A 25301-nucleotide genomic window follows, 5' to 3' on the forward strand; every position below is an offset into this window, starting at 1 on the left:
TATAACCGTGACCAATTTATGAACTTTGTTGTGGTTTAATTCCAACTGCTACAAACATTAAAAATGGTTCGCCTTCTACTTTTTGATGAACTACTACAAGGAACCGCTACAAATAGTTTGCTGTGGTTATTTTTTATGAACCGCAACTAAGAAACCACTACAATTATGAAGCCAATCTCCATCAATTGGCAGGATGGTTGCGCCAAATTTGTAACAGTTATTTTACCATAAAATCACTACATTGTGTGACACAAAATGATGGCAGAGCAAACCGATATAGATTTGTAGTGGCTTTATTTTAAACTGCTACAATTTTCATATTTTGTAGCGGTTTTTTTTAACCGCTACAAATAAACCGCCATAATTTTTAGTTTTTTTTGGTAGTTTGGCCATAATCATATCGTAGTTGGCAATTTGGGGGAAAATAAAAATAAAAATAATCTTTTTTAATGGGAAATGGGCTACATTACCATGGTCAAGTAATTCTTTTATAACCCCGGCCTTAAATAAAATTCATCAAAATTAAAACATTTTTCTTGAATTTGTCCCTAATTAATGGTTGACATTTTTATATAATTATTGATGAAAATAGGATGTAGTTTTAGTGTTGTCATTTAGCTTTTCTATTGTATAGTTCTAGTGTTAGATGCTGCATTTTGTTATCAGTGGTGTCTTGTACTACTCTATAAATACTATGTCCCTTGTATTTTCTTAGTGTGGTGTAATATATAGATTTCCAACTAATGAAGAATTGATAAGTCTATTCAAGCTACGTGTTTGGATAGTTTTGAGTTGTGATTTTTTATATGGTATTAGAGCCAGATTCGGATCTTGTCTCATTAAAGAAGACTTGAAATCGTGAAGCCTAGAAGACTCGCGCAGGAACCCTAGACAAAACTTTGTTAATAAAATGGGTGTCTATCTTCCGATCCTCTCTTTCTGCGCCCATCACACACATAGGGAACAACAATTGTTCCCCTATATACTCACCAGGACTGAAATTACACAATGTGGCCACGCACGATGCGGATTGCCCTGCTTGGTAAACACAAGATATGATTCATCAATGACACATGAAGAAGAGTGACCAAGAAGAAAGTTTGCATCCCCAACGGGAGCGATGCAATGCCATGGTACTCTCATGGCTGATAAACTCAACTATGAAAGAATTAGCAAGCAAATCATTTATTTCTAGAATGCTTATGATGTTTAGGTCAAACTCAAAGAAAGATATGACAAAAAGAGTGGTTCGCAGATCTTTGCACTGCATAGAGAAATAATCTCCCTTCGGCAAGGGTCAAATTCCATCTCTTCTTATTTTTAAAATTGAAGGAACTGTGGAAAGAGCAGACAACACTTGTAGTGATCCCTTCATGCACTTGTTTGGTGTCTAAGACTTATGCGGATGCAATCTAAGAGCACAAACTTTTACAATTTCTAATGAAGCTGAACAAAATTTTAGGCCAAGCAAGAAGCCAAATTTTGCTTATGAATCCACTCCCTATGGTTAATGAGGCCTACGCCATGATTGTGCAAGATGAAATGTAGAAATTGATTTTCAATGCTGAGAAATCCATTCTCACATAAGGAATAGCCATGGCAGCAAAAGGGAGAGGATGTAAAAAGGAAGAGGTCGAGGGGAGGCTATCCCTGAATGCGTTTATTGCTATAAGACGGGTCACATAAAGGAAAATCGCTTCCAAATAATTGGCTCTCTAGCTAATTTCAAGGGCAATTGAGAGAAGCAAGGAAAGGATCCTGGTCAAAGAGGAGCGGAGGCTTCATAAGGATCAGATGTCCACTCTCATACTACAACTATAGTTGCTTAATGTTCACACATGAGTAGTATGAAAGATCCCGGAGCTATTGAAGAGGGACAATGAGTTGGCTGTTCATGCATTAACTGGTACAGGTCTTCTCACTCCTATATCTCACTTTAAAACCGTTACACATTAGATTTTGGATTCGGGTGCAGCAACACATATGGCTAGTAAATTAGAATTGTTTGATCACTATAGAGAATATGATGGACCTATTAAGTCAATTAAAATACCAAATAGAGATAAACCCCCTATGTCATATATAGACATTGTAACTACTAGCAATAACATTGTCATGCATGATGTTTTATATGCTCCGTGATTAGAATTTAATCTCATGTCCATCTAGATTCAATAGAGGACAACAATGCATGGTTCCTTCTTCCTTGATTTTTGTTTACTGCAAGCCTTCAGGATAGGAAGATGAAGCTGATTGGTAGAGAACTTTAATTACCATGTTGTTGATTATACTGTTGGTAATACCCTTACCTAGGCTGTGAAGTTGATGACGTTTTTTGAAAAGCAAAAAAACTAACGACGTTTTATTTTTCCAATAAAACGAATCGTTAGATGTGCCTCTTGACTAGAGAATCAAAACAATTTTAGAGGTGTTCATACAACAAAAAATATCTTAAAAATATTTTTTTCGTAAGTCGAGATAAAAGCTTTTCTTACTTATCTTGTTCGCTGTAAACTCATTTTCATAAAAACCCTTATTGCAGGTTTTAAGAGAGTGATAGATTCAATAATGGAGATGGAAATGAGTGGGCAGAGCTCACGGTGATCTACTCAGTCTGATCACAGGGCAGGGATAGACCTCCATGCATTGGATCGCAACGCGGACCAATCGTTAGTACTTATTTCTCATCCTCTTAATGCAAGTTAAGAGCAGGCCGGGATAAATTAAAAAAGACAAACAAATTATTTAACTCTAATACAATTGACTTGATATATCAATTTATTATACAAGTTAATTAGGGAAACTTCATAAACATGGAAAATAAAATAGATTAAGAGATCTTACATTTAGGATTAAAACTAATTGTTTAATTAATTCTTACACCTAGGAGCATAGGTATTTAAATACATAGTACACAATGTATATACGTCTAACCATATATTTTTGTGTGTCAGATATATTATGAAGATGTATATTATTTGTGGTCAAACTGATAGTTTTTTGCAAAATATAATTAATATTAAAATAATCTAATTATATTCTTTTCCAAGCACTTGATGAACGCAATAATAAAACATTGGGTTTGTACACGAAAATAGCATTTCTCGACTGACTGAATGATTATTTAATTATGTATATAGGGAGAAATGTATTTACAGTATTAAAACAAAAATTAACACTATTTATTTGAGAAAATTAATCATTTAATTCATATAATTTTCATTTAATTAAAACTCAGTTACTGAGTTCTGTATCAATATAATTTAGTCCTAATAGATTTTTAATTGTTTAATATATTAGTTCTTGCATTTCAAAAAAAAAATAGGGAAAATGACATAAAAAGAAGTTGGAAATTGCAATATTCTAATTCAAGGTACCTAGGAGTTCAAACTCCTAGAGGAGAAAGTGGTGCCTAATATGGTATTTTGTAAATATAATCAAATAACTAAAATACCCCTGTATGAGATTTTTTTTTGAAAAAAAAGCTATCAAATTTGTCATTACTAATACATTTCTTGTCATTAACTGTTTAACACCTATCATTGTTAGTTTACAATTTATTAACTTATCATTGTGAATATATTTTTTGTCATTTGTTCTTCAATACTTCTTATTATCAGTTCATAATTTGTTAATAAACTTTTTGATATATACAAGGGTATTTTTATCATTTAACTACATTTGCAAAATAACCTAATCAAGCATCATTTCCTCCCCTGGATTTTGAAGTCTTAGGTGTTTGAATTATAATATTATAATTTTTAACTTTTTTATGTCATTTTCCCAAAATATTATAAGGATTTGTGTTATTTATTGAGCGTTAAATACGAAAAGCCTTACGGTTTAGTGCTATGGGGACCCTTTTACAAGTAGAAGGTCACACATTCGATGTTGCTTGTAGCCTAGTATTTATCCCTTTAATTAAAAAAAGATGAATGTTTTAAACACTTACAATTAATGGATTAAATTATACTGAATCAAAGTTCAGGGACTGATGTTAATCAAGTTGAAACTATACACAGAATCAAAATAATTTATGAACTTATTTTGAACTAAGTCAAAACTCTGATGAACAAATTAATTAAGTGATTAATTTTCCTATATATTTTATTAAGTACAAAACTTAAAAAAAATTTAATCATTTAAAAATTATAGATTAAAAATTCTAAGTCTAAACCATTTAGCATCAACTTTACATAATTAGATCAATATGAGCTCATTTAGCATCTAAATATGAAACGCCCGTTTCTTTCATCTTATTTCAAAAATGTCAATACGTATAGTAAATGAGCCCCTGAAGTGGTCACCACCTTCATTTTTTTGGTTTACAAATTACAACTACTAACTATTTAATATCTACTATCTGATACTACAAAATAAGCATTAGGCTTCAAATAAATAAATGATAGCTGTAAGTGGTGGGTTCTAGATTTCCCCCTCTTCGGGTCAGATGAAACTCCTAAGTTAACTTTTCGCATCACTTGAGGGAAATGTATATTTAATACTGCCTCTGGTCCTTTCGTGTAAGTGGTGGATGAGATTAGGCTTAATATTCACAGAGATTGACAAATTAACATTACTCATATGTACAGAGACGATCTAACTAATTCTGATAAGCTAGTTAAATTGGCTCACAGAATAGACGGGATTTTGTGCTTCTTGATCAGCCTGCAACTTTTGCTACGGAGGCGGACATTGATGAAGGATAAGGCTGTCTTTTGGTTTGCTTTACTTTTATTGTTGATTTAATGAAGCTTTAGTATTTCTTTTTAAAAAAAGTAGATTAAGAAATCTTGTTAAATTAGTTATTTATAATAAACATGTGTTATCTTTCTTAGAATACACTTACTAATCATGTGTATTAGCTAGGATTATCATTTGATAAAATTTTTAACATGTGCAACTACTACAAGGATTATTTTAAAAAAAAAGACAATTATAAAAAATAAAGTGAATTGGGTCTTATATTTAAAACCAAATTAAAAGTCAAACCAGTTTTTATATTAAGAATGAGAGCTAGCAGTATCTTCCAACGGCCACTATTTCAAATCCCCAGTGTCTCACCTAAACATTTCTTTGACAAATTTGAATCTCCACAATCAAGTTTATCAATAGATAATGTGATTCATTTCTCAAATTCTGTCTGATATGTGGATACATTTGGAAAATTAGCTGAGTTTTAATCAGATTTTAATTAACAAATGTTTTGCATTAAATATAAAGGCAGTTTTGAATTCAAGAATTGCGTTTCATATAAAAACAGAAACTCTCAATTTTTTCATAGTCAAATCAAAAGAAACTCAGATTAACTGTTCACACAATAAATGATGGTACAAACGCATATTTAATTACTAGAGTGTAAAATCAATTTATTTATTTTTCAAATTGGTTACTAAAAGTCTCATATAAATATACTCGTATACAACATCACCAACGGTCTTCTTTTACTTTTTGGGCCAAACATACCCTCATCCATCGTCTTCACGTAACATGAAAACGATGAAGTGAGGAGCTACTTTCACTATATTTTTAGTTATTATCTCTCTCTCTCTCTCTCTGGCCATTGCATTCAAGTTCATGGTATGCTTCTCAATTCTTGTTCTTTATTGTAATTGTAACACATAATTATATATATGAATATAATCAGATGGTTATTTAATTGATAAGGACTTTTACTTAATTAAACGCAAAATTATTAATTCACATTGAAATGTATAATGATTTATTTGTATATTCTTTTTTTCCAAACATAAAAGAGGTTGATTTCTTCTCTGCCGGAACATTCCTTAATAATATTTGTTTTTTTACTAGGCAGATTTCAGATTTATATTATGAAACCAAAAAGAAAAAAATGGATGAATAATTTATATATATCAACTGAAAAAATCAAGATATGAAAAACAAGACAAAGATTCTTCCATTAATAACAATGAGAGTTACTTTTTCTTTTGGGAGAATTTAAAAAAATACCTTTAAATTTTAAAACTTTACGTCAATCTTGTTTCCTATACTTTTAAAACGCAAATGACAACACATTTTTAAAGCCATTCCTAAATTGGAATTTTAAGATTTTAAAAGTATTTTCTTGGGATTTTTTTTCTTTTCTTTTGTTTCTTTTTCCTTTGACTTCCTTTGATCTTGATCTTTATATCTTCGCTATTGATGGTTCTTATTATTGGACCCTTTACAAATTTTTCAAAACATTAATAATGATTGTTTTGGTACTGCAAAAATCCGGCCCCAAAATCATTAACAATTTTGCTAATGAACTTCATTGAGGTGACATTTTAAAAAATTTTAAAACTTTTGACAAATTAAAAAACAATAACTAATTTTAACTAATTTTCTTAATCTATATTTATGTGCATAGTAACATGTCCTCATAACAGGAACCAAAAGGCAGTGAAATCTGAGAAGAGAGCACACGGAAACTTGGATTTGGTAAAATGACCAATCGAATATTATTGATTCAACTATGAATATTTATAGTACAAAACATGAACCCATAATGGGCTAACTAGTATGGAACACCGGATGGACCACCGACCCAATACAACTCATACAATCAGTATCCTTAACACCCCCCTTCAAGTTGGGGACTATACAGATTAATAGTTCCTAACTTGCGTATCATGGCCTCATGATCTTCCCTTCCAAGAGCTTTAGTTAAGACATCTACTAACTGATTCCGACTATTTACATGTTGTAAGTCAATGACTCCTTCTTGTAGTTTTTCTCGCACGAAGTGACAATCTATTTCAATATGCTTAGTGCGCTCATGGAAAACAGGATTACTAGCAATATATATAGCAGCCTTGCTATTACAATAAACCTTCACCGGCTCAAGCCCTCTCACATCCAAATCTCTAAGCATGCGTGTCAACCATGTAACTTCAGAGACGGCAGATCCTAAAGCTCTGTACTTTGCTTCAGCGGAAGACTTAGATACTGTTTGCTGCTTCTTAGATTTCCAACAGATTGGAGAACCACCAAATTGAGTACAAAACCAGTCACTGATCTCCTTGTGTCATGGCAAGCTGCCCAATCAGAATCTACATAGCATTCTAAGTTTGTTCTGTTGGTTGCAGCAAGGAAGATGCCCATTCCAGGACTGCCCTTTAAGTATCTCACCACACATGTGGCTGCCTCCATGTGAGATTTCCGTGGAGCACTCATGAATTGGCTGAGAGTCTGCACCACAAAACATATGTCAGGTCGAGTCATGGTAAGGTAAGACAACCTACCTACTAGGCGTCTGTACACAGAGGGGTTTTGAAGAAATGGATCCATATCTGTTTCGGTACTATGTCTCTTCTTATTTGCCTTGTTGGATGCCATTTGGATTCCTTCCCATGACAGTCTAACACTTCTTTCCATAGGAACTTTCAATGGCTTGGCACCATTTAAACCTACATCTGAAATAAGATCAAGAGCATATTTTCTTTGACTAAGAACAATACCTCTCCTGGACCTTGTCAATTCCAATCCCAAAAAGTATTTAAGCTCCCCCAAATCCTTAATTTTAAATTTCTGGTGTAGATGAGTTTTAGTTTCATTAATTCTGTCAATGTTATTTCCAGCAACCACAAGATCATCTACATAAGCTAGAACCATAGTAATGTCATGTTTATTTTGTTTAACAAAAAGGGAATAATCATATCTACTTTGTTGAAACCCCCCTTGTATTAAAGCCTTAGTAAGTTTGGCATTCCACTGTCTGGATGCTTGCTTGAGGCCATATAGAGACTTGTTTAGTTTGCAAACTTTGGTGCTGGCAAACTGATCAAACCCCTGAGGAATTTTCATATAAACCTCCTCTTGTAGGCGCCCCTGCAGAAATGCATTGTTGACATCCATTTGGAAAAGATGCCAACAATGCATGGTTGCAAGAGTTAAAATACACCTAACTGTAACCATTTTGACAACCGGAGAGAAGGTCTCAAAATAATCAATACCTTCTTGTTGACTGTACCCTTTAGCTACTAAACGGGCTTTGTAACGTTCAACACTACCATCAGAGTTATATTTTACCTTAAACACCCATTTACAACCTATAGCCCTTTTACCTTTTGGATTATCAACAATATCCCAAGTGTGATTCTGCTCAAGAGCTTGCATTTCCTCGCTCATGGCAGTCACCCATTTGGGATCCTTTGCTGCATGCTCAAAGCTATAAGGCTCAACAACAATGTCAGTGGAAAGTAAATAATTCTTATAATCAGCAGAAACATGAGCATAAGTAATATATTCATGCAAGGGATACCGGCACTTGACTTTTCCTTGGTTACTATCAACTGTGTCACCAAGACAGATATAATCATTGAGCCAAGTAGGGGATTTACTGTTCCGAATAGGTCTATCAATTCCTTCTACATGCCGTTCAGTATCAATATTAACCTCATCACCATGGTGATCAAGAATATCAGGAGGGTCAGCAGATTCATTATTAATAATGGATTGTCTAGGATTAGACTTGGTGGAAACATGATCATCATAGGCAAAATAATCCAAGGTAGACTTACCAGTCCCTAATGCTTGATTATCAAATGAAATATCTTTAAAAGGAAACTTGCTTTCCACAAAATTGACATGTCTACTAACAAACATAGTCTTGGTCTTAAGATTATACAGTAAATAGCCCTTTTGATTAGGTGGATACCCCATAAAAATGCTGACTTCAGCCCTGGGCTGAAATTTATCATTATGACAATGAGAGACAGCAAATGCAAGACATCCAAAAACTTTCAAATGTGTCAAGTCAGGCTGTTTTTGATATAAAAGCTCAAAAGGAGTTTTATAATTCATGATTTTAGAAGGAGTTCTATTGATCAAATAGGAGGCAGTCTTAATGCTTTCCCCCCAAAACTTAATCGGAACACCAGAATGAAAGATAAGGCTTCTAGCTACATTAAGCAAGTGTCGATGTTTGCGCTCAAAGACCCCATTTTGTTGTGGAGTGTATGGACATGTTGTTTCATGAATAATGCCCCTCTCAAGAAGAATACATTTTAGTTTAGTGTTAGTGAATTCTAACCCATTGTCAGTTCTTATTCTTTTGACTATAGTAGAGAATTGAGTACTAACATATTGCAAAAAATTAAGTAACAACTGAAAACTGTCACTTTTATTGATCATCAAGAAAGTCCAAGTACATTTAGAGAAATCATCAACAATGGTAAGAAAATATCTATACCCCTGATAGGTAGGTTCCCTATAGGGACCCCATATGTCAACATGTACCAATTCAAAACAACATGAAGAAACAGAAACTAAATGGGGAAAAGGAAGTCTAGCTTGTTTAGCTAGAGGGCAAACATCACAATTGACATTAGAAGGACCTACAATTTCATTCTTTATCTTGTCTATATGCCTAATGACTTCTAACGGAGCATGTCCTAGTCTATAGTGCCACAGTTGAGAGGTTTCTTTCCTTGTGTCGTTTGATGGAAGATTCATAAGAGCATTGTCCAAGGTTAAAATTTTTCCAATCAAGTATAACCCACTATGGATTCTACCAATCACCTGAGACCTCCCAGTTAAAATCTCCTGCAATACACAGAACTCAGGGTAAAAAGAGACCATGCATTGCAGTTCTTTAGTTATTCTAGACACAGAGACAAGATTATAACAGCATTCAGGAGTATAATAAACATCACATAGTATAATGCTGTCAAAAAGTGTTACTGTGCCAGTGTGTGTGACTGTAATTTTATCACCATTAAGCAATCTGATTTTCCTAAGGGGTCTTGAGTAAACCGTAGCACTATCAAGCATAGTAAGACTACTAACTACATGACAAGATGCTCCAGAGTCTAGTATCCAATGGATTTTACAGAGATCAGATGGGAGTGCATTAATATTACCTGAAATGTGTTCCTCAATGTAATCTGCCGTCCCAATCATATCTTCATTACCATCACTCTTGAGAAGCTGTAGGATCTTATTGTACTGCTGTTGGGTGATAGAGGTTTGATTTTCCAAGTTGTTTGAAGGTGCAAAGGACTGAGGTGTCTGTTCTCCTACTACTCGATTCAAGTGGCCTGTCTGAACCTTTCTTCCTCTGAAGTTGGGAGGATATCCAACTAACTCAAAGCATTGCTCTTTCTTGTGGCCTCTGCGATGACAATGACTGCATTCATCTTGGGATCTTCCCCTGCCACGGCCTCTTCCAGATCTCCCTCCTCTAGTTGTGGTGATTGCTGCATCAAATGGGCTATAAGGTTGCTGTGAACATATAAGCCTTTGATCCTCATCTTGGGAGATCATGGCATAGGCTTGGTTGAGAGTTGGTAACGGAGACATTAAAAGAATTTGTGATCGCGCTTGTTGAAAAATGTCATTCAAGCCCATAAGAAACTGAAAGAGCCACTGCTGCTGTACTATTCTAATGTATTCTTGAGCAGTTTCACACTGACAGGTGGGCAAGGGAACTAACAGTGCATGTTCATCCCAGAGTTCCTTGAGCTTGGTAAAATACGTAGACACAGTAACGGTCCCTTGAGTAATGGAAGAAATACCTTTGAGCAATGAATAGATTTTTGCGCCATCCACTTTGTGAAATCTCTCTTTGAGATCAACCCAAACAATGGGCGCATTCTCAGCAAACACTATACCATTAGCTATCTCCTTATCCACTGAATTGATCAGCCAAGAAAGGACCACAACATTACAGCGATCCCACTGTTCTTTGAGATGTGGTTCATTGGTGCGGGTGTATGTGCCTTCGATGAAACCCAATTTATTCTTCCCTTGTAATGCCAGATGGATAGCACGGCTCCAAACCAAGTAATTGTTGGACCAGTGAGCACTTGAGAAACTAAGGTTGTAGCTTGTGTGTCCGAAGGGTGCAAGTAAAGAGGGTGATTTGCATCAATTGTGGGGATGTTGGAGGCTTCAACTTTGGAAACTGCCTTATCAGCCATCGCGATAATTTCTTGAAGGAATCTTGAAGGAATGTGAACAGATTAACTAGTGAGAAGACCAGTTCAACCACTAGCGATGGGGGAGAAGAACGACGAAGTGTCGCGGATTACTCAACTGCGTGTTGGGAGATGGACAACAAGGCGGTGAACAGAAAATGCTGAACGATGGGAAACTTTGACAACAGCGGGTAGCCTATTCTTGAATTCTTTCGGTACGGACGTAGGAAATGATGACTATTAGCGCCTTCGTGGTGAATATTCTCGCCTTCGTGAAATCTTGACGGTGGGCAAACTCCTAGGGTGCAAGGATAAACTCTAATTGAAAGGGGAGCAAGCTGGATTGTGATTCTTGGGTTGCACGAGTTCCAGAACTTGCCTTGACAAAACGATGACAGCAGCAACCATTTACACCATTACGGTTCTGCAGGCAAGGAGGCAATAGGGCCTTTAACTTTTGCCTTGGACTGGGCTCAACAATCGGACCTGGCTCTTGGTACCATGAGAAGAGACCACGCGGAAACTTGGATTTGGTAAAATGACCAATCGAATATTATTGATTCAACTATGAATATTTATAGTACAACTCATACAAACAGTATCCTTAACAAAATCTCCTTACACCATTACATTGTTTTCTCTCTGTTTTTTTTTTAATAACATCTTATGATTCATATGAGATTTCTCGTTTATATCGTCTCTTGGCATTAATTACTACAAACAAACACACACATGTCTCTTAATGGGTAATAGGTGATTGTAGGACTTGCCGCAAGAACCTGATGTTACCAGGGAACTGTGGTGGCTATGGAGTTTGTGATGCATGGTTGAGTTTAAGAAGTTTGGAGAAAAATCAAATCCTTCAAACTGCAATTGAGTGACCTTGTTCTACAAGGCCAATGCGAATGTGATATTATTTGTCCATGAAATGAAACTATATATATTTATTAGGGGGAATTTCACTGTAGGATCGCAGAAGACAAATAATCTCAAAGAGCCCCCAAAACTTTCTGAAACCTCACTGCAGGACCAAGGGACCAATCTGATATTAATTTTTAGAGTGAGATTACAATAATACCCCTCCCTTTTTATTTTATTAAAAAAAAACATTTACCGGAGTTACTGTTCCGGCCACCAGAGGTCGGAGGTCCGGCCATCGGCGCTCAGGTGGCCGCCGCCGGGGTCCGGTCACTGGTGGCCGGAACAGTAACTCCGGCGGGACCTCCGGTGGCCGGAGTTTTTTTTTGTTTAAAACAAAGTGGCCAAGGGAGGGTTTAAACCTAGGACCCCTTGGCACACCAAAAGACTTGTAACCACCAAGCCAAGCAACCCATTCAATCATAATATGCAAATAAAACTATATATAACAAAATAAACGCAACAGTCCAAATGTATGTGAACAAGTGAAATTAGACGATTTACAAGTGGAATTCAGAAATTTGCAACAAAAATTAGGCAATTTACAAATAACATAATAGAAGTCATAACCCAAAATGCAAGTATTTAAGTGCAAATGAGCAAGTAAAATTTGAAGATTTACAATAAAAGTTTATGGATTTACAACCCAAATTTGGCAAACACAAGAGAATTCACAACCCAAAATGTAAGTGTTTGAGTGTAAGTGAACAAGTGAAATTAGACGATTTACAAGTGTAATTCAGCAATTTACAACAAAAATTAGACAATTTACAAATAACATAATAGAAGTCATAACCCCAAATGCAAGTGTTTAAGTGCAAATGAGCAAGTGAAATTTGAAGATTTACAATAAAATTTTATGGATTTACAACCCAAATTTGGTAAACACAAGAGAATTCACAACTCAAAATGTAAGTGTTTGAGTGTAAGTGAACAAGTGAAATTAGACGATTTACAAGTGTAATTCAGCAATTTACAACAAAAATTAGACAATTTACAAATAACATAATAGAAGTCATAACCCCAAATGCAAGTGTTTAAGTGCAAATGAGCAAGTAAAATTTGAAGATTTACAATAAAATTTTATGGATTTACAACCCAAATTTGGTAAACACAAGAGAATTCACAACTCAAAATGTAAGTGTTTGAGTGTAAGTGAACAAGTGAAATTAGACGATTTACAAGTAGAATTCAGCAATTTACAACAAAAATTAGGCAATTTACAAATAACATAATAGAAGTCATAACCCCAAATGCAAGTGTTTAAGTGCAAATGAGCAAGTGAAATTGTCGAATTTCACTTGCAAATCTATAAACTTTTGTTGTAAATATTCAAATTTTATTTGCTCATTTACACTTAAACACTTGTATTTGGGATTGTGAGTTCCATTATGTTATTTGTAAATTGCCTAATTTTTGTTGTAAATTGCTGAATTCCACTTGTAAATCGTCTAATTTCACTTGTTCACTTACACTCAAACACTTACATTTTGTGTTGTGAATTCTCTTGTGTTTTCCAAATTTGGGTTATAAATCCATAAATTTTTATTGTAAATCTTCAAATTTTACTTGCTCATTTGCACTTAAATACTTGCATTTTGGGTTATGACTTCTATTATGTTATTTGTAAATTGCCTAATTTTTGTTGCAAATTTCTGAATTCCACTTGTAAATCGTCTAATTTCACTTGTTCACATACATTTGGACTGTTGCGTTTATTTTGTTATATATAGTTTTGTTTGCATGTTATGATTGAATGGGTTGCTTGGCTTGGTGGTTACAAGTCTTTTGGGTGTGCCAAGGGGTTCTAGGTTCAAACCCTCCCTTGGCCACTTTGTTTTAAACAAAAAAACTCCAGCCACTGGAGGTCTCGCCGGAGTTACTGTTCCGGCCACCGGTGACCGGACCCCGGCGGCGGCCACCTGAGCGCCGGTGGCCGGACCTCCGACCTCCGGTGGCCGGAACAGTAACTCCGGTAAATATTTATTTTTTAATAAAATAAAAAGGGAGGGGTATTATTGTAATCTCACTCTAAAAATTAATATCAGATTGGTCCCTTGGTCCTGCAGTGAGGTTTCAGAAAGTTTTGGGGGCTCTTTGATATTAATTGTCTTCTGTGGTCCTACAATGAAATTTTCCCTATTTATTATATCCATGAGATTAACAATAGTACAATGTTATTTGTCCTTTTGAATCGATAAAATATATAATGTATCCTTCAAACTGCAACGGTTGATGGAATGCGAGCGGCTACCGAAGTTTTTTGTGAAAGAACTATTGATTTATTTTATTGTACCGATGGCTAAATATACACCTACAATGTATATCAAAGTCGAAATAATTTTATTATCAGTAACCAATTGTTAATGAAATTTTAATTGACATACTATATATATATTCATCATTCAATATAATTTTAATTGACATACTATATATATTTATCATTCAATATAATTTTAATTGACATACTATATATATTTATCATTCAATATAATAATTTTCCATTGAATGATTCAGTTTTTTTTGGAGACAGAGTCTCCTAAATTAAATGTCCGTGCATGCATCTAATATGATTTTAGTAGTCCAAAATACGTTTAGTTATTTTCCAAATTGGTAAAACATCCCCTATAATATAAATACTTGAATGCACCAGAACTCGTCCACCAGTCATCATCTTCACATAGCATAAAAAAGATGAAGTTGGGACCTACTCTCACTCTATTTGTCATTATTCTCTCTATTTTTGGTTGTCACACCGGGGTTCACGGTACATTATTCCTTCTATTAATATCGGTTAGCCATTTTTTAAACATCTTATTAATAAATTTCTATATAATTATACACATTACATCCATATAAACACACTTAGCTTTGATTTAACAACCCATTTGGAAGCTAACCGGACTGTTGTTTTCTCTTCTCTCTACTGCCCAAGTTAGTTCGAACCCCTGCCTCTCTGTAATTGCCAAGCTCATCCCCTTCCCCAGCTCTTTGTTTTTTATGTGTCAAACCTCTCAAATGGGTCGATGTAGGAGGAAAGGATGAGAGACTGAGAGATTTTCTAATGGGTTCTAAATTGAAGTATGTTTATGTGAGGCTATTAAGTGAGACAAAATAAAATGCTATGCTTCAGGATAGAATACATATATTTTTAATTTTGCACTTTAGGACAAATAAAATTTCACTCTTTATCATAACATTTAGGGTTAACATTTGCCAACATATGTCATACTCATACACACAAACCCCACATGAAATGGTGAAGTGATCAGGAGCTATTCTCAATCTATTTCTAGTTATTCTCTCCTTCTTTGGCCATTGCATTCGAGTTCGTGGTATGCTTCTTTCTTCCATTAATATCAACTAGTTACATTTTCTTTTTCCTTTTTACTTCCTTCGGTCTTCATTATAAGGTCGATCACTCTCCATGGTTTTTTGTATTAGAACCTCTAAAACTTTTTTCAAAATATTAATAATTATTTTCTTAAATACATGTCCTTATAATAAGAACCCTAGGGGCTGTCATTTGTTTAATAAGTGAAAACCTTACACCGTTACATTGTTTTCTCTCTCTCTTTTTTAAACATCTTGATTCCATGTGACATCTGTGTTTATGTATCTTGGCATTACTAAACACATGCATTATCATCGAAAATCGAATGAATAAATGCTGTATTAATGATAAGGTGATCCTAAGATTTGTCGCGAGAAGCTGATGTTAGTAGGGAACTGTGGTGGCAATGGAGTGTATGACTGCGTGGTTGAATTTAAGAGGAAGTATGGAGAAAAATCAAACCCTTCAAATTGCGATTGTACAACCATTGTTCTACAAGGCCAATGCGAATGTGATATTATTTGTCCATGAAATGAAACTATATGTGTTAGTATCTGATATTAATAATGGTACAATGTGATTTGCCCTTTTGCATCGATCAAATGGACCTTGTTATTATGATCCGGATTTGAAGAAAGATTTCGATTTTCTAAGTAAAAACCTTTTGATCACACAATTTGTCATCAAGCTTTTGTAATGAATTTTGCAACCAAAATTTTAGAAAACTGCTGCAAATCGCCAGTGAACTCAGCTTCATGAGTTCAGAAACATCTTAGAGTGAATTTAGAATGGCATATAGTTGTAGAAAACAATAGCTTCTTTGACGACATTACAATATAAGATATGAACAACTTGGGGGCTTTCTATAAGACTAATGTAATGCTTATTAAGCAACCGAACCAGAGAACAAGAGTTACTTTTCGTGTTCACTTATCACAAGTTTGAACAATTTAATTGAGTAAGAACTCTTAAAACAAAATGGACAGAAACAAGTACAAGCCACACACAAAGACGTACTAAAACTAGAGAGCAATAATGATGTTTATAGCTTTGGGGTTGTTCTTGTAGCCTACTCACTGGGAATAAAGCAGAAATTTACCAACAAGTGTTTGGGCAAACTGGTAAAAGGTTCGTTTAGCTTAACCAATAGTGTTGTGTTCGAGTCCTAAGGATGTAGTTGCGTTAAAATTTGTTGAAAGAGCCTGCCACCCAAAGTGGTCTTACAAAGGTCAATCTGAAATAGTCAGTTACTCAGATATCTGATAATAGGATTAAAAAAAAGCACTAGATATCGGCGACTAAATACTTGCTTAATTGGTCATGTACCTAATGGATATGGGGACGCTTATCCTAGCATTTCAATTGTTGCCATCCCTGATGATAGCATACAAAAGCAGATACCATTTGAGATTGTAAATGGGCGATGATAATTTTTAGTATTTGCATGTACCTTTTGTGTTTCTGTCCGTTTTGTTTTAATCGGTCTTATTTAATCAAATTCTACTCCAATAATACTGTCGACTGAATAAGATGTACTGTCCGGAAATATATTAACAATAGTAAGGTGAAATTACTTTGTTTTTTTTTCCCTCTTCAGCTCTTCACATTATCGTCAATAATTAGCTCGTGTGTGTGTGTGTGTCTGTGTAATGCCGTTTCTGGTACTGAAGTCTAAAAGATTATATAAACAGTGAGAAACTTCGTACATTGCGCTGAAAATATAGTGAAACTAAAATATCTTGCGTGTTTGTGAGAAACAAACATATCAAAAGAGAAATAAAATATATTTCCTATGGTCCTAAATGCAAAAATTAGATAGCTAATTTGTAAGGATTAATAAAATTAGTTAGTTTTTATTAAGTACTCATGAGAAACTCCCTTCGCAATTAGGGAGGGTCTAAAAAAAATTATAAATTTAAGAAAGTAAACTGAAATTTTTTATTTAAAACTAAAATAATTCATTTAGGGGCTCTTACATTTAGCATAGTGTGTTATGGCATCTCTTCTTGTTATTAATAAAAAAAAAAGGGAAGAAGAAGATGAACTATCTTGTTGTGTGGTTCACGATGGATGGACTGTATTCTATTTCTTCTACGATGTGCAGCGCTTATAAAGATCATGAACAAGAAACTACAAAAGATAAATTTGATAGAAAATAAATACATTTTTTTGGTGATACTATATAATTATTTCTTTGATCCTATTTATGGAACAGAGAGAGAAAAATTTTTTTTTGTCTTATTTATAAATCACTTCATTAAATTTTTAGCATGGATGTACTATTTTGTCTTTTATTTATTACAGTGTAAATTGTTATTTTTTTAAAGGTGTATATATTAAATAGAAGTAAAGTTGGAAAGTTATTATATTTTAATAAAAAGTTAATACAGTTTAAAATTTTTTTGATATGTATGAAACATATTAAAAGTATCTTATATATAGGACCAGAGAAGTACAATTTAATTCAAAAGTAAGTCAGATTTAAATAAATAGTGGCAATCAATAATCAACCATCAATCATCAATCAATCAATCAATCAATTATATTTTTAAAAACATGTAATATCTGATTCGTTTAAAAATGGATCGGGTATGACATTATTGGCTCCGAATATATTTAATTAATGAGATTTAAATAATATATTGATTGAAATTTGAATATATTAAATTAAATGGGAAACATAATAAATAAATAAAATTTCAGTTGAAAGCTTAAATAAAAAAATTAATAATTAATTTTGAATTTGAATAACATCTTAATTGGGATTTGAATATATTGCATTCAATATGAAGCATCATAATTAAATAGTATGTCAATTGGAGGTTTAAATGGAGAAATAAATAAATAATTTTAAATTTTCATCTATTCCTTTTAAATTTCATATTTCTAATTCAAGTTCTATTTGAATAAATAAAAAAATCATACTCCTATAAAAAATAAACCTTGAGCTACAGTAGATAATACAATTTATTAAAATTTTAAATATAATCAAATATGCTAATTCGTGCATTGCACGGGGAAAAAATTTCTAGTTTGCTTTTAAATTCCGTATGATCACATAGCTAATTAGTTATATTAGTTACTCTGCAGTTTAAGTGGAATTTGAACAAATAATTGTGCAATCAAATTAAATGTATAATAAATTGTAACTAATAATAAAATTCAACTTTAATTTCCAGTAAAAGAAAATCTAATCAATCAAAATTAATTATAAGATTTTTGGTCCAATTAAATCAAATAGTATTTACCATAATTAATTAATGAGTAGAATTTAAACAGTCCAGCATTCAAAGCTCATAAAGTAATTATATGTCTGACCAAATTTCGATAAAAGCTCAATTTGCATTTATTTAGCATTGAATCTCAATATCAACGTTTCCTTTGTTGAGAAAAGAGGACCTGAGATCAAAGAAACAAACAAATTCCATATCCGCAAATTAATGAATCTCTTCCTTTTCCCTAGCCAGAAATCAATACCTTATTTGGAAGAGTAAAATAAATTATACTCTTTGCCATATATATGTACTTAAACACCCCCTTATAAATACTCTCATATAACAGTCATCTTCTCATCTTTATCACCAAGAAACTGCTTGAAGGAAAGATGATAAAGTTGGGAGCCATTCTGACTCTATTTTTACTTATCCTTTCTTTCCCTGCCCATCACACTGAAGGTACGATTAATTATCTGCTCCAATATTATCTTTGATTACCAAAAAAAATTCATTGAAAGCATATTTAATACTCCCTCCGTTCCTTATTATAAGAGACATTTGATGCTTATGGCATGTTCCCATATATAAGAGACACTTAAAAGTTGTCTCTATTTTTTTGTATTGATTTCCTATTTTACCCCTATTTATTTTGTGTCCAACTCATACTCTCTCTCCCTCCCACTTCTCTTTCTTTTAATAATTTAATTGTTCTCTCTCATACTCTCTCTTCTTATTAATGGGGGCATTGTTGGAAAAAACATTATACTTTTTACACATTAATTGTCCTCAACTAATTTTAATTGTTTTTTTTATCAACGTAATTTGGTTATTTGTCTCTTATAATAAGAAACGGAGGGAGTAATATATTGATTTTGACGATGAATCAATTGAAGGAATAGGTGAATCTCCAGAGAAGGTATGCCATGTGAATATGACTTTACCGGGAAAGTGTGGGAAAGATGGAGCCATAAATTGTCTGGACAAGTTCCTGCTTAAGTATGCAGCTTCTCAGATGCCTCGCCACACCACCTGCAAGGACGTTGCTGCCCATCGCCTTTGTGAATGTGACATTACTTGTTGGTGATGATGAAGACCATCAAATTCCAAATTATATATATAGTTATAAATATATAAACTAGATTCATCTTTCTCTTCCCCCCACCCCTAAGGAATCTGATAGATCTAGGGTTTATGTTATGGTCTCATAAAGCACTATTGTATTAAAAGAATTAGTAATGATTTAAATCCTATTGTTTTTATATCAGTTTATATAGATGTATATAGTGTCACGGCAAAATCCGATAACAAACCGTAAAGCTTGCCTTTCTTTCATGAGCTCATAAAACATTATCTCATTAAAATTAATAATGAAATATATAATGGAATCTTGTCAGATTTTTTCATACTTGTAATGTATTACCTCTGTACTTTTTATAAAATCCAAATAATTAAATTGCGTGGTTTAAAAATATTACTGTTAAAATTAACAAACGGAGAAAACTCATGTCCAGTTGATTAGGTCCAGGTCCAACCAGTTCTCCAATTAGCATGTGCCACTTGGATTAACTAAACACCTCATTACTTCACAGCGTCTTCTCCTCTGTTAATGAGTCGCAACGTTACTCATCTCCTTCCTCCTTTTTTTTTTTTGGGAATAACAAGGTAAGCTTGAGCTTGAGAAATTAACAAATCAAAACAGATTACAGCAGGTGAAAGAGATCCGAGATAGGATTACCAAGATCTTGTGAAACTTGAGCCTCACAGAAGGCAGGAGATTCCTGTAGATACAATCATTTCCTAAATCTACAATACTATTTGCTACTATGGATCTCTCCTCCCTATCTCTGTTCACGGGTAGTGATTGTGAAGAAATGATGGCAGCCGATGAGAAATGTCGATAGTAGCCAAGCAGTTGCAGCGGCGATGAAGAGAGGGCAGTGGCAGTGCACTCGGCAAAGCAGATTGTCAGCGGAGGAAGATTCACAAGCAAAGGACGACAGCAATTTGTGTTATGGATTCACGATCGGTGAAGAGGAGTGGCCATCGTGATTTGCAGGTATTGGGGTATCAATGGCCTGAGATTCTGAGGAGGTACTTGGTTTTAGAATCGTGATTGTCATCAAATCTTGCTCAAGTCTCTATTTGTAGGTTCTTCCCTCTCTCTTGCTTCATCATCATCTTTCTTTAATCTTGAAATCAATCATTGAAAGAGTTGAAGACCTTGTTTTTAGTCCAAAGATGTTTAGGTACCCATGGTTTTGAAAATCAAAGAACTGCCTTCATGCATAAAAATTTCATATCAGTATAATTCTAAAAGCAAACTTCTCTTATACCAGCCATCCTCTTTCAATTCGTCGATAGAGAGAAATGAAGCACCCTCTTTTAATCAAAAGAGGAGTGAAGCACCACTTTGATTTGTTTTATTTTATCGTGACTCATGAATGGGGAATCAATTGATAGCTGCTGAGTACTGTAATTAATTCGATAGTAGCAAACAGAATTGTAGATTTAGGAACTTGCGACTGGTTAACGGAGGGAGACAGTGTGAAATGGTGAGGTGTTTAATTAATCCAGGTAGCACATGTTGATCGGTGAACTGGTTGGACTGGACGTAATGAACTGGATATAAGTTTTCTCCCTAACTAGAAGTAATAAGTTTATAAGAATTGTGTTTTTTTAAATCAAATATACCTTTAAAAAAGGTAAGTGAGAGAGAAATAATAAGAGAAAAAGATAAAAGATTAGGCATGAGAAAATGATGATGCGACTAATTAGAATAAAATTGGTAAAATATATTTAATATTTTTTTGGCCAAAAAAATATTTCAGATATTGAATTGGCTTCCCGATTATATTTCGCCTAAGATAAAAGAAAAGATAGGAAATCTTTCTTTTTAAAGTTATTGTCCCACTAAAAAATACTCCTCCGGTCCTAATTATAAGACCCAATTGACTTATTTGAGGAGATTAAGGAAGTAAGTTAAGTTGGTTATTTATAATAAATAAGTGTTGTCATTCCTAAAATATCCTTGCTAATTAAGTATATTGGCTAAAACTATCATTATTAGAAGGATTATCTTGGAAAAAAATGCATAAATATAAGAGACAAAATGGATTGGGTCTTATAATTAGGACCAAATAAAAAGTCAAATTGGGTCTTATAATAAGGACCGGAGGAGTATATATTCTTGTGGTAAGCTCTGTTCCTGTTATGCAAGTAACTTATAATAAAAAATAGAGTGGTAAGAAAATTAATTAATTGATACCTTTTTAGCATTAAATGACCTTATCCCAGAGAATCCAAATCATTAAAGAGAGAAATCTCACATAACTTAATGAATCACTTTCTTAGCAATATAGGTCTTTAAACCGTAAGTCTACAGCATTTAATATTTATTCTCTATTTTATTCTTCTAGACAATTAAATTATAAATTATTTAAAAATTTAATATTATTATGTCACTAGTTTGACCATTAGTCTAGCTAGTTGAATTAAGAAAATAATGACCCATCTGTTCCTCATATTATATATATAACCCAGAAGGGTTGAAAGAACCAGAACATATATTTCACATGTAATCAGAATTTTAATACGCACTATTCATGAGCAACCGCTAAGACCTTAGTGCGAAGACATCATAAGAAGCCAATTCAGAAAGCAATAGAATTTATTGTATTGTACTCCCTCCTTTTCAATTCAACATGAGGAGCCGGTTGAAATATATACTAGTGTTTCTCTTTTTTCACTATCTCCTCCCCGCCAGCCGTTACCGAAACAGGGACCTAAACTAATTTGCTCCCCCTAATTACTGGCAATGTCTTCTCTGCATAATCATGTAATAATATACCCATATATACATTATTTTGATTCACAATTAAAATTAAAATAATCAATATATGACTTAAGATTTAATAATTCATGCAAGAAGATATATGGTTGTGGAAAATGAGACTAGAGAAAGTAGCTAAACTGAGCTTAGGTTGTTAATTACCGGCTAATACTCGAGTATGGGTGGAAGGAAGGAAGAGAAATGTGGAAGCCAAAATTAGTAAAACAGTTATAATAGCGTTCTTCATTGTTATACGAACTCTCAATTTTTGGCCTTTTAAGGCTCATACAACATTAACCCATCGTCTCCGTTTTTAATCTCGTGAGAGGCAAACACATAGTTGAATTGTATGCTCCATTTATACTTATCTAATTCTATTTATAAGGTAGAAAAAAGGAGCTGATTTAGGTGCTCATCTTAAAGCTCATTCCATCCGGATTGTCCAGATATGATCTGGATGGTCCTGATTTAATTTTTTTATTTTTACTTTTTTAAAATATTTTTTTATAAAGAGTATAGAATATAAAATAAAAATAACATCTTAATTATCAATTTATTAAAAAATTATTTTTTTATTTGGAAATAATTAATTAAAAATGTCTTATTTGGACCATTCAAATCAAATATGAATGATCTAGATAGGATGAGCTTTGGGTACCGGTTCTATGGTGGGGGGAGATAGAGTATTTTTTTACATCTTTAATTTAAGTCATCTTATTAAATTTGTTATATCAATACATAGTTTTACTTGTAATTTATTGTTTTATAAATTGTTATTTTGTTGGAAAGGGTAGGTGTGTGTATATATATGTTAAATAGGCCGGGATAAGATAGAAAATTTAATAAATTTTAATACAGAGCTGATGAGATTTAAAATTTTTCTAACTTCTAGTAAAACATGTTAAAAGTGTCTTAATATATGGGACTATAGGAGTAGTTGATACTACAAGATTTCTATTTTGATTAAATTAAATTGTATTCTCAGCTTTATTGCTTGATTAAGATTTTTAAAGAAACTCTTGCATCTGCCAACCATTTTAAAATGTGAATAATGTTAAGTATGATTTATTCTCTCATCTCTCTAACCAATGGTAAAAAAGTAAAAAAAAAAAAAAAAGCTAAAAGAGATATTAAAAATAATTTTATTTTGATGAGGTCATAGGAAGACTTGCTCATTGACCCGAGAATGAAAACAGCATCACTAGGAAATTGATAGCGGTCAGTGAGAAAAGGAAATGAGAGGGAAAGAGATAAATTATAATTATAAAGTACAAAAATTTCCGCCAATTAGTCCAACTGCATAGAATATTATTATAACGTAATGTATTATTTTATTTTGGACTAGTGGTACTAACTGTTGACATTTTTTTAAAAATAAGAAGATATGATAATTAAACTGATTCGGTCGTGGGAAGACTAGCTCATTGACTCGAGAATGAAAACAATTTAGATGCTGTTTCCTGGAAATTCATAGAGTCACTGTTAAAAAAGCATAAGAGAGGAAGATAACAATTCATCTTAATTTTATACAATTACCGTAGAATTAGATTAATGTGCTACTTAGTGGTTGGTAGGTCGAATTATAGAGGACATTATCTGATTTCGGGAAGTATTTCTGATTTCAGATTAAATTAGTATTTGAGGGACAAAATAATAGTGGCGGAAAATGACTAAAGAAAGTTGGATAAGTTGCCAGCATTATATTGATAGAACAAATTCCTTTATTACGACTAAGACTTAGAAGCAAGGCTGTTCACACTTCCTTTGGGAAAATTCCTATAGCATTTCAATTTGAATAGGTTTACAACAATTTCTAATTTTCAAAAATAGTATTTCAATTTGTTGGCAAAGGTTTAACATTGAAAGTTATGTTCCATGTTCATTGAGTCCAACCTACTTTGATAATTTACCCTTCATTCTTGAGTCCAAATTCATTTGCTTTCGGTTTATTTGGATCAGTAGTGCTTCAGTTGCTTTTATAAAAATATGCTTTTGCGTTATTTTTCTGCATATGAATCGCTCAAATTATATGAAATGAAAATAATATAAAATAATGTAAAAATAGGCACAATAAAATTACATGATAGAAGACGAACTTCATATTTACATATATATATATATATGTATATATTAAATTGACTAGTAGCAAATAAACCATAGGATATCATCGTCTTCTCAAGTACAACACGGCCACATACATAACTTTAAGAACCTCTCACTTACAAAAACACAGACAAACACAATACATAGAATTCATCAGAAATGATGGTCAAGAGACAATAAAAGCTAGAAAGAAGATATTAGAAACTTCTCACTCCACATACGCAAAACGACCTTTTATTTAATATTTTAGAGGATAATATTCATCATTATTAGTCATATATTTCTTTTGCTACTTCTTGCAATTACGTGTATATGGAGGGCAAGTTGGTTTGGGCGCAGGTTTAAGGCAAGATCTGTAAGGAGAATTAGGAGGACATTCAACTGCAGGCTTGTTCCTATTATTTGGTGGCGAGGTCAAATCTGCAAAATATCATGTAATATTTGCAAAATGTATAACGTCAGTTTAAATAACCAAAAAAAAAGAAAGAAAAATGAATATATGTGTGTGTAACGCATAATAATTTCATGGTTGGAAAAGGTGGCAAATTAAACTAAAGTTTTGAGTTGTTACCATATAATCCACGAGCTTCAGTGGAAGAAGGATGGGAGAGAAATGAAGAAACCAAAATGAGAAAAGCAATTAGAATAATAGCCTTCTTCATTGTTTGAGAGATAGTAGAGAAAACACTAACAATAATTGTCAATAATGCCTTTGGTATGCTCCACACAACACTACCCCTTCATATCTATTTATAGGCTCGAGGAAGAGAATCGAAGTTGAAATTGTTAACAATAATTGGTGTGTGAGTTTCCCGGTGAATTCCATCCAAAAAATGACAATATATTACTCCTCCGGTCCTTAATATAAGACCTATTTAACTAATTTGATTAGATTAAGGAAGTTAGGTAAGTTAGTTAATTATAATAAATATGACATGTTTTTTCTAAAATACCTTAATCATCTTTATTATATCCTCCCCCTC

The 25301-nt window shown here is 33.2% G+C and overlaps 1 long non-coding RNA gene across 1 annotated transcript; it reads right to left on the reverse strand.

Moving 5' to 3' along the window:
* Window positions 1–24390: 24390 nt before the first annotated feature.
* Window positions 24391–25058, reverse strand: LOC114735531 (uncharacterized). Its single transcript, XR_003739281.1, has 2 exons — window positions 24890–25058; window positions 24391–24738 (listed from the first exon to the last, which is right to left on the reverse strand). It is a non-coding gene; the product is annotated as an uncharacterized LOC114735531 (long non-coding RNA).
* Window positions 25059–25301: the final 243 nt, after the last annotated feature.

This window comes from Neltuma alba, unplaced genomic scaffold (genome assembly GCF_004799145.2).
Source record: "Neltuma alba isolate B1F8T4 unplaced genomic scaffold, ASM479914v2 tig00013220_pilon, whole genome shotgun sequence".
In the NCBI taxonomy this organism is placed as follows: domain Eukaryota; kingdom Viridiplantae; phylum Streptophyta; class Magnoliopsida; order Fabales; family Fabaceae; genus Neltuma; species Neltuma alba.